The following is a 12,585-nucleotide window of genomic DNA, read 5'->3' as shown; positions in this document are numbered from 1 at the left end:
CAGGTGTTGATGAATAGTTTAATAACCAAATCCAAGCTTCTCTATTAGTTCCTCAACAGTTATAATGGGATTTTGTTCCACCATGGTTTGCAAGACATTCTTCTCAAGCTCTACAGATTTTTCAGACTGAGCCTTGTATTCTCAGTTGTAGTTTCCAGCTCACAATTTCAGTAACCACCGATGACACTGGCTTACACTCATTGTCCGATCCCCATATACTGCATTAATATTCCTTGCACTTTCCATTGCATTGCTGCCTTTTTTGAACTCATAAAGCAAAATATACTGAATAAGTTCTTTTGTCACTTCCATTGTAGCTTTGAAAAAATTACTGTTAAAGTCAGAACAGTACTGGAAGAGTATTTTTCATCACAGACAAGTGAAGTTTGGAAGAGAGACCTTGCCAGTCTACCAGACTGATGGAAGAGCATTGTTGAAAATGAAGGAGAGAATATTTTAGATTTTAGAAAGAACTTTGCTTATCTTAATTTTGAAAAATAAAAGAAGTATAAAATAACTGCATTATTTATGAGATGACCCAATATATATACATATACACTTCCAGACACACACACATATACATACATACATGCATACATACATACATTCATATATAACTATATATATATACATACATATATATATATATATATATATATATATATTTTACGATCATTGTTCATCATCATCATCACCACCATCATCATTGTCATCACGATCAACATCACCATTATTCTCATCCTTCGCATATATATATAAAGCTGCTGAAAGAGACATTCTATAATGAATTTTGTTTGGTGTCTTTTGAAAAGTTGAAGATTTATTTAACATATATAAACTTTGAAGTGTTTTAAATTGATGACAGAATTGGTAAGGGAGAGGATGGTAGTGGTGGTATTGGTGGTGATGGTTGATCTGACGTTGAAGATGATGGTAGTTGTTGAGGAGGCCATAATGATGATGGCGATGGTGTTCTGACAATGGTAGTGATGATGATGATGATGATGGTGGTGATGTTGATGATGTTGATGATGATGATGTCGACCAATACAACAACAAGGATAATGATGCGAAGGATGAGAATAATGGTGACGTTGATCATGATGACAATGATGATGGTGGTGATGATGATGATGATGAACAATGATCGTAAAATTCATACTTATCCATCATTAAATTTAATTTTTGTTTGATGTAGCAAATGTAATAATTTACTCTGATGTTGGTATTGGCTGCAGTGATGTTGGTGGTAGTGGTGGTGTTAGTGGTTGGGATAGTAGTAGTACTGGTGGTTGTGCTAGTGGCTGTGTTGGTGGTAGTGGTAGTTGCGGTGTTGGTGTTTGAAATAATAATGGTGTTGGTGGTAGTTGTTGTGGTGGTGCTTGTCGTTGTGTTAATAGTTGTCAGTGGTGGTGGTAATGGTGGTGGTATGGTAGTAGTGAAGGTGGTGTTTGAAGTGTTAGTTGTACTAGTAGTTTAAGTGGTAGTAGGAGGTGGTTGTGATGAAAACTGAGGTTGTATTTGATGCTAATGAAAATACTAGTAGTGGCAGTAGTACAGGTGGTGATAATGCCAGTAGTAGAACTAATAGTGACATTGAGGTTCATGGTTGGAATATCAGTGGTACTATTGCAGTTATGTTGCTGTTTAGCCCAAGGTCAACCCTGACTGGACAAACCTATGATCATAAATATCAAGCCATGACCACCCTACCTGTTATTCAAACAAAATGTACCTAATGGAATCCTGTTGTCTTTGAAATATAGGGGCTCCCCAGTGGTATCTGAAGGCATGGGGATGTTGGGAAATTGCTCAGGGTCCCAAGGAAACCAAAGAACTCAAAGATAATCTATGCATGTTGTGGTTGTGTATGTAAGGACTCAAATGTATAGATCTGCTAAGGGGCCTATAATTCTGTTACAATGGCCCCTAGAGCCACCCCATTTTTTTTAAGGTATCAGGTACAATACATCACCTGGTTTAACACCCTCATCTCATCCAAGGGGAACATTAACTCTTTAGTATTCAGTTTACTTTGTCAAATTAAATGCTTATTTATTCACATTGCTTTGAATTAATCAGGCTTTATCTCATAGCTTTGAGATTTTAATGGTGTGATTCCTTATCTTTAGAATGACATTGTAGGGTAGGTGTGAGAAGCCATAAAACAAGTAGAATGCTTGTGCCTCGAATGGCTTGTTTAAATCAGTGGTTCTTGATAATTTTTTCTCTATGAACTGCTTTGATTACTATTTCATTCTGGTGGATCCCTATTTGATGTTTTATTGAAGCTTCTTTAAAAATTCTTACTTTGTTTTTCACATATCAACTTGTGTAGGCTGAACTATAAAACCTTAAAGAAAGAAGCCAAACTGTTTCTTGCAATACAGACATATAAAGCAGGGGTTCATGAACTTCTTTCAAATTTCCTATTTTCTTTTCCATACATTAACCTGTGTAGGTTGAACTACGTAAAATGTTAGAGAGAGAAACCTAGCTGTTTACTTGCAATACATACCAATACATACAGCTAAAGCAGGGATTCACAAACGCATTTTATCTATAGATTACTATTCTATTTTGGGGCATCCCCATAACTATTCAATGTTTAAAAACTAGTTTAATAGAAGCTCCTTTCAAAAATTTTTATTTTGTTTATCACACATTCACTTGTGTAGGATGAACTATGTAAAATGTTTGAGAAAGAAACCTAGCTATTTCCTGCAATACATACCACTACATATGTCTAAAGCAAAACTTTTTCAGGGGCCCTTAAAATACTATTGTAGATCCCCAATTTACTATTTTGTTTAGTTATCTCCCCAAAATCTTATATGGGCCCTTAGGGGCCATATAAGGGCCCTGGTTGAAACTACTAGTTTAAATGCCAAAGCAGTCTTTCCCAACCTATTTTCCTCAAAGCCCCGCTCTAACTTTCCAGAAAAATGTATACCCCACTATTGAAAAACATATAAGTGTTGTATGTTTGGCATGAAAAAAAGATTTTTCACAATTCCATGTCCCACTGAAACATTAAAAAAAAATTTGGACACCACACCCCACTGGTGGAGCATATGCCCCATGTTGGGAATCATTGTACTAAAGAGTTAACCTGTCAGTATTTAATCTGGCCATATCCAGCCCAAATATTCTACCTGTTTTCTGTTAAAACTGACCATATCCAGCCTCTCACACTTGCCTTATAATGTCATTCTAAAAATCTCAAAGCTACAAGATGATGTGTGATTAATTCAAAACAACGTGAATAAATAAGCAATGCATTTGACACAGGAATTTGAGTGCTAAAGGTTTATGAATGTAACATGTATTTGGATCAAGTTCCTGGTTCCTTTTGGATCATTTCTTGGACTCCTTGACACAGCAGAGACACCTTTTACTTTTTTCTCAGTAGTAGTAGTAGTTGTAGTAGTAGTAGTAGTAGTAGTAGTAGTAGTAGTAGTAGTAGTAGTAGTAGCAGCAGCAGCAGCAGCAGCAGTAGCAGCAGTGGCAGCAGTAAAAGTGGTGGTGAAAGATGGATGGTAGTAGTGGTGGTGAAATCTGCTTGTCAGTTCTGTCTCCTCTTACCCAACATCATTTGACCCTAGTTGAACCAAAATCTCTTACATGAAAATCCTACATCCAATTCATATGGTTAAGGAGCTTGCTTCCCAGCTATGGGGTCTTGGGATCAGTCCCACTGTGCAGCACCTTGGGCAAATGCCTTCTATTGTAGTTTCAGGTTGACAAAAGCCTTGTGAGCAGATTTGGTAAATGGAAACTGTAAGAATCCCATTGTATGAATGTCTATATGTATGAATGTCTATATGTATGTATGTATGTATGTATGTATGTATGTATGTATGTATGTATGTATGTACGTGTGTGTGGGGGGTGTTGTGTACCCTTGTCTAGACATGATGTGATGGTTGTAAATGAGCATCACTGTCATATAAGTGAGGTTGTTTGCTTCCAGTGTTATGTGAAAAATATGTTTGACTTATGAGGAAATACTACCTTGCTTGGAAAGTGGTGAGGGCTGACAATAGGAAGGGTGTCTGACCAGTCAGATATAAGAGGGTGGCTAAAAACCATCATACATATGTCCCTCCATAACCCTACCTCCAGTAAAAACTGTGACCAGTGGCAAGGGCTAACTGCAAAAGCATCTAGACTGGCTACCTCAGTTAAGGGATCTTGAGGATGATGTTGTTTAACCCTTTTGTTATGTATTTATTTTGAGATGCTCTGTATTTCTTTCGATTACTTTAAATATAAGAAAGAATTTAGTAAAATAACTTAGTAGTCATTAAGCTAGTGTTAAGAAGATAAATTGTGAGTAAGGTTTGGTGGAAGATTTTAATTCAAAACTTATGAAAACAAGACATTCGTACTCAGAGCCAGAGCCAGTTTCAGCCGGGTTAGTAACGAAAGGGTTAACTCCACATCGGCTTTGAATGAATGTATCTATGATCAGAAGGCATTCCAGCCCTGACCATGCCATAATTTCAAAATATATGTAGTGTAGCACCATTTAGTATATTCCTCCCATATTTAAGACAATAGGGTGTGTGTGTTTTAGGGAGATTTGGCTGTAACTTCTAGCACATCCAGTGACAATTCAGAAGTACTCCTTAACCATACTGAATCATCTGGAGATGTAAAAGTTAGGAATGATAGTATTATTATTATTATTATTATTATTATTATTATTATTATTATTATTATTATCATCATCATCATCATCATCATCATCATAATCATTATCATCATCATCATCATTATCATTATCATTATCATTATCATTATCATTATCATTATCATTATCATTATCATTATCATTATCATTATCATTATCATTATCATTATTACTATTATTATTATCATCATCATCATTATCATTATCATTATCATTATTATTATTATTATTATTATTATTATTAGTAGTAGTAGTAGTAACAGCAGCAGCAGTAAAGGTGGTGGTGGTGGTAGAAGTACTAGTAGTGGTAGTGGTGGTAGTAGTAGTAGTAGTAACAGCACTAGTAGTAGTGGTGATGGTGGTAGTAGTAGTAGTAGTAGTAGTAGTAGTATATTTAAAGTGGTGGTTTTGGGTTTAATGCTGGTCAGTGTTGTGGCTAGTGATGGTGGTGGTGGTTGTGATGGTGGCAGAACTCATATCTCTAAAACACATACACACTTCAGCTTCCTTTACCGTTTCTATAGAACTTTTTTCTCATTTCTCAAAAGCTTTCATCTACAGTTATTATTACCTTATATATATTTTTTAAAATATGATAAACATTGAAAAAAGACAATAAATATTTACAATAATAATAATAATAATAATAATAATAATAATAATGATAATGATAACAACAATAACAATAATAATAAAAATAATAATAAAAGAATTACAACAAAGCAAAATTTAGATAAATAAGTTATTGATAAATAATTTTGTTTTGTTTTTGACAAAAAGTCTATTTAATAGTTGAAAGAAAAAATTTCAAAATAATAATAAAAATAATTTCATCATAATCATCATCATCATCATTATTAATATCATTATTATTATTATTATTATTATTATTATTATTACTATTATTATTATTATTATTATCATTATTATGATTATTATTATTATTATTATTATTATTATTATTATTATTATATTATTATTATTATTATTATTATTATTAATTATGTTAGCAAAAAATGCAAGTAACAAAAGATGATAAATTTTTTTCTAGAAATATTATTTATGAAGAAAGCAAAAATTAATGAAGAGAATAAACGACGATTTTTTTTTTAAACTGGGAAATAAATAAATAAAAATAAAATAAATAGATTAAATAAAATAGATTAAATAAATAAAAATGAAAATGAAATCAAAATAAAAATTAAAAAAAACATTTCTCTCCTCTCTGTTTTCTGAATTATATTTTGTGGTGATTGAAAAACTGTGTTTTATTTATCATATCAATAACAACAACAACGACAACAAAAATAATGATAATAATAATAACAATAATGATAATGATGATAATAATAATAATAATAATAATAATAGTAATAATAATAGTAATAGTTATAATTAATGATAATAATAATAATAGTAACAATGATAAAAACATTAATAACAATTGAAGTAATATTATTATTATTTTTAATTATTTAAAAAAACAGATGGTTTTGTCATGTTAAATGACTGACAGATTGTTTGATCATTTTTTTTTTATTAAAAGAAGAAATAAAAGGATGTAAAAAATAAAAAGTATTAACAGCGATTAAGAAGGTTTAATTGTGGAATGTATAAAGTTTCATATCCATTGAGTTAGATTTGGTATGGCATCAAAGTATGGGATAACATTGTCTGTACGATCAAATAATATACTTTGATGGTAAGGAAAATAGCCACCCTAAACACACATGCACACACAAACACACACACACACACACACACACACACACACACATACACACACACACACACACACACACAAACAAACACACACACTCTTTTACTTGTTTCAGTCATTTGACCGAGGCCATGCTGGAGCACCATCTTTAGTCGAGCAAATCGACCCCAGGACTTATTCTTTGTAAGCCTAGTACCTATTTCTTTACTACCCACAAGAGGCTAAACACAGAGGGGACAAACAAGGACAGACAAAGGGATTAAGTCGATTACATCGACCCCAGTGCGTAACTGGTACTTAAGTTATCGACCCCGAAAGGATGAAAGGCAAAGTCGACCTTGGCGGAATTTGAACTCAGAACGTAACGGCAGACGAAATACGGCGACACATTTCGCCCGGCTTGCTAACGTTTCTGCCAGCTCGCCGCCTCTTTGTAAGCCTAGTACCTATCTACCAAATTGATTCATGAGGCATTGAGTGGCCTGAGGTGGTAAAATGTGGCTGTCAAGAGAAATGGTTCCGGGTGGCAAGAAAGATTTGTGACATCAAAGAGAAGATGCAGTTAGAGAGATACTGAATGGTGGGGGTGTTATGAAGAGGAACCTGCTCACTTCTAGAACTTAGACCCTCTGTCCTTGGTGAGCCTTCTTGAGAACCACGTATGACCAGTCAACCCTATCCCTAGTTTCTTATGTCAGCCTTCACTATTATCAGTGCATCTCTTTTTAAGCTCCTCCATCACATTTTTTTTGCAAGCTCCATCATCGCATCAAATGATTGGGTAATCATGTGCATCACATGACCATAGAAGTGCCATATTTTTTCTTGCATACAGCTGATTCCTCTGATGACCAGTTTTTATTTCTCTCAGTACATTAGCACTATGGCATTCATAAATGCACATACAGTTCTTGCTCACTAAATGTAAGATAAATCCAACATGAGTTGAACTTGAACACAAAATGTGGAGATATGAAACTAAATATTGCCATTTTGTTAAGCATTTTACCTGACAGCCTGCGTTTGTTACGAGTTCTTTTTCTACCTTGATATGTAAACAAACGATAACCAGGCTGGAAGGAAGATAAGATTAATCATATGTGTATATATATATACATATATATTACATATATATACACACACACACACACACATATATATATACATATATACATACATATACATATTTATGGAGTCAATTTTCAGTCTTTGCCTCCTCTCTATTTATGTGTATACATGAATATATATTTTGTATATCAAACCCAAGCAGTTTTATTTGTTTATTTGCACAATTGTCTATACATACATACATACATACATACATACACACACACATACACATGTATGTATATATGTGTGTGCATGTGTGTGTGTGTATATGTATTATATACATATGTGTATATATTTGTGTGTATGTGTGTTTGTGTCTATGTGTATCTGTGTGTAACACACACACACAAACGCACACATGCACACATGCACACATGTAGCACCAGCTTTGCCATGGTACTTTTCACGGCCACATGCCAGCCTTTGCCTGTCTTCTACAGTAAACATCATATACTGTATTCTAGTGTTTTATGAACAAAGCGAGATAGATAGATAGAGATAGATAGATAGATAGATAGATGGATAGATAGATAGATAGATAGAGAGAGAGAGAGAGAGAGAGAGAGAGAGAGTGAGAGAGAGAGAGAGAGAGAGAAGAGAGAGAGAGAGAGAGAGAATCCCTGAGAGAAAACGAATAAGCTTGCAATACTGCACTTAAAAAACAAACTGAATATTGCAGACAAAACACCAAAACAGAACTTGCAAGAGAGACAAAGTTTGATAGACAGATGTAGCATCAGCTTTTGTTACCAAAATAACAAACTAGCGAAAGTTAGCCATGAAAATAAACATTAATAATAAGAACAACAAAAATATTGAGACAGAAACAGAAGAATTAAAGGTAATTTAGAAGTTTTAGCTGTTTAGGAGATGGTTCTGATTGCTACAATGTCAGCCATGTTTAGAAATACTGTGAGGTTTTATATGTATGCATGTACGTATGTATGTATGTACGTATGTATGTATATATTATGTATATATGTATTATGTTTGTATGCACGTATGTATGTATTATGTATATATGTATTATGTATGCACGTACGTATGTATATATGTATGTATGTATGATGTATGTATGTTTGTATGTATGTATTTATAGGCATAGCAGTAGCTGTATGGTAAGTAGCTTGTAGTTTCAGTAGTTTCAGTCCCACTGCGTGGCACCTTGGGCAAATGTCTTCTGCTATAGCCTCGGGCTGTCTAAAGCCTTGTGAGTGGATTTGGTAGACTGAAAGAAGCCTGTCGTATAGATGTATATATATATGTATGTGTGTGTGTATATGTTTGTGTGTCCATGTTTGTCCCTCCAACATTGCTTAACAACCGATGCTGGTGTGTTTACGTCCCCCGTAACTTAGCGGTTCGGCACAAGAGACCGATAGAATAAGTACTAGGCTTACATAGAATAAGTCCTGGGGTCGATTTGCTCGACTAAAGGCAGTGCTCCAGTATGGCCCCAGTCAAATGACTGAAATAAGTAAAAGAGTAAAAGAGTAAGTATGCATGTATGTATGTATGTATGTATGTATGTATGTATTTATCTATCTATCTATTTACACACATACAACTATCTATCTATCTATCTATCTATCTATCTGTCTATCAATTAATTTTTCTGTCTGTCTACAACTACTGGTAATTGTATTGGTTGTGTTGCTGTTGTCGGTGGTATTGTTGATTGTAATAGTACTGGCAGTAGTGGAGCAGCTAGCGATTGCGTAGTTGTTGTAATCGTATTTGGTGAGGGTGGCTGCTGATGATGTATGTAGTAGTATATGTTGTAGTGGTCATTGTTTGTGTTGTAGTTGATAGTGGTTTTTTTTTGTTGTTGTTGCTGTTGGTGGTGGTAGTATGTCTTTTATCTTCTTTCTTTTTACTTTTTTCAGTCATTAGACTATGGCCATGCTGTGGCACCTGCTTGAGGAATTTTTAGCCGAATGAATCGACCCCTTTACTCATTATTTTTTTTTTTTGTTAAGCCTGGTACTCATTCTGTCAGTCACTTTTGTTGAAATGCTAAGTTATGGGCATGTAAACAACATAACAACACTGGTTGTGAAGTGGTTGTGGTAACAAAATACAGACACACACACACACACTGACACACAGACACACACACACACACACGCGCACACACACACACACACATACGACAGGCTTCTTTCAGTTTCCGTCTACCAAATCAACTCACAAATCTTTGGTCAGTCTGAGGCTATAGTAACAGACACTTGCCCAAGGTGTCATGCAGTGGAACTGAACACCAAACCACATGGTTGGCAAGGAAGCTCTCTACCACACAGCCATGCTTGTGTCTATAAGTTCATAGAAAATTGCCATTCCTGCAGTATGTGGTACATAACAGCATCAACATATTCCTTGTGCAAAGAAAAAGTCATCCTGTATCATTATTATTGTTGAACCAGCCTAATTCTGTGATTCATCAGGTTTGTCAAGATTGGCATTCTTCAGCAGACAAAACTGATTCTAAGAGATGAGCACACCCCTACCCAACCATACCCTCCTACCATAGCCATCTCTTAGAGATCTCACCATCACCACCACCACCACCACCACCACCACCACCAACACCTTGGTCACTGATCCTGCCAAACACCCACCCTCTGCTAATTTCCTTCAACTTCTAATTCTTCCTCCCCCTTCTCTTTCTTCTCCCTTCTCCCATGCTTTCTTTCTCTCTCTCTCTCTCTCTCTTTCTTTTTTTTTTCCAGTTCTCTGCCTATTTTTGTTCCTCCTGAGACAGTAGGCCATCCATCTGCCCGTCCGTCCGTCCGTCCGTCCTTCTGCTCGTCTGTCTGTCCGTCCGTCTGCCTGCCTGCCTGCCTGTTTGTCTGTCTGTCAGTCTGTTTGTCTGTCGGCCATTCTTGCCCATTCGCACAGGCATGCAGCCGGTCTGCTTTGTTCTGTTTCTTTGTCAATCTGCTGCCCGTCTGTCTAGCCATCTATCTGTCTGTCGTCTGTCTGTCTGTCTCTGTCTCTGTCTCTCTCTCTCTTTCTGTCACTTTCTGTCTCTTTCTGTTTCCCCTCTCTCTGCTTGTCTGTCTCTGTCTATCTGTCACTCGCTCTGTTTTCTCTCTAGCTCTTTCTCTCTAGCTCTTTCTCTGACTGTTTGTCTATCTATCTGTCTTTCACTCACTTCTTCTCTCTCTTTGTTTCTCTGTCTCTGCCTTTCTGCCTGTCCCTCTCTCTGTCTATCTCTCTTTCTCTGTCTATCTCTCTTTCACTGTCTGTCTGTCTGTCTGTCTCTCCTACCATTGTCCTTTCCTTGTCCCTATACCTCTCTGCTTGTTTTTCTGAATTAAATAATGAGTGCACGTATGTGCAGGCGTGTGGGTGTATGTAGTGTGTGTGTGCATGTCTGTGTGTCTGTGTGTTTCTGTGTGTGTGTGTGTGAATGTGTGAGCATGTGTGTGAGTGTGTGTATGTGCATGTGAATGTGTGTACATGTTTGTGTATGCATGTGAATGTGTGTGCAAGTGGGTGTGCATGAGCATGCATGTGTGTGTACATGTCTGTGTGTATGCATGTGCATATGTGTGAATGTGTGTGTGTGTGCACATGTGCATACATGTGTGTATGCATGTGTGTGCAAGTGGGTGTGCACGAGCATACATGTGCATGCACAAATACATGTGTGTGGATATGCACATGAGTGCACGTGCATGTGTGCAATGTGTGTGCATGAGCATGCATGCACGTGTGTCTGTGTGTGCATGAATGCTTATGTATGTGCATGTGTGTACACGTGCGTGTATGTGTATGTGCATGTGTGTACACGTGCGTGTATGTGTATGTGCATGTGTGTACACGTGTGTGTATGCATGTGTGTGCAAGTGGGTGTGCATGAGCATGCATGTGCATGCACAAATACATGTGTGTGGATATGCACATGAGTGCACGTGCATGTGTGCAATGTGTGTGCATGAGCATGCATGCACGTGTGTCTGTGTATGCATGAGTGCTTATGTATGTGCATGAGTGTGTGAGTGTATGTGTATGTGCATGTGTGTACACGTGTGTGTATGTGTATGTGCATGTGTGTACACGTGTGTGTATGTGTATGTGCATGTGTGTACACGTGTGTGTATGTGTATGTGCATGTGTGTACACGTGTGTGTATGTGTATGTGCATGTGTGTACACGTGTGTGTATGCATGTGCATAAGCATGCATGCATGCATATGTGGGTGAGTCTTATTGTTATGTTCCTTTGTTAACCTGTCTTGCCAACACAATACCGCCATACTACCGCTGCCGCTCTGCTGCTCCACCGTTTCTGTCTGTCTGTCTGTCTCTCACTATCCGTCCCATCCATTTGTCCATCTGTCCATCTGAACAGGCTCCTGTCTGTGTGTCCCCTCCTCTCCATCTATGCTCTAATATTTCAAGATGCTCATCTATTCTTTCCCACCTTAGACTACAATAAACTCCACACCAGCCATGACCTTTGCAATCCTATCTAGGACCAGTGAGGTCATTCTGGTTGGCGTTCACCTTCAGTGTGTGTAAGCCAATGCCTTGAGGAGAGAAATTTGCACTAGGGTGCAATTCCAGAGGGATAACATCACAGGGAAGAAGGATTGGGTTAAAGAGGTTAGTAATGTCTGAGTAGAGGTGATACATACAAAGGGATGCCGAAAAGGTCTTGGCTTTGGGTAAGAGAATATACAGGAGAATCCATTTTATTCTTTTACTTGTTTCAGTCATTTGACTGCAGCCATGCTGGAGCACTGCCTTTAGGGTTTTTTTAGTCAAAGAAATCAACCCAGGATTTATTCTTTGTAAGTCTAGTACTTATTCTATCGGTCTCTTTTACTGAACCACTAAGTTACGGGGATGTAAGCACATCACCGTCAGTTGTTGAGTGATGGTGGTTGGAGAAACATAGACACAAAGACATACATATATATGTATATATATACACATATATATATATTACTTGTGTGACCTTTTTGCTACCCTGGTAACTATTTATCTATTTTTCTGTGTTAATTGTTAACAAAGGAAAAATACACTCATCTTTTTATATATATATATATATA

Source organism: Octopus sinensis, linkage group LG13 (assembly GCF_006345805.1).
Source record: "Octopus sinensis linkage group LG13, ASM634580v1, whole genome shotgun sequence".
Classification (NCBI taxonomy): domain Eukaryota; kingdom Metazoa; phylum Mollusca; class Cephalopoda; order Octopoda; family Octopodidae; genus Octopus; species Octopus sinensis.
Note: the sequence above shows the minus strand (reverse complement) of the source record.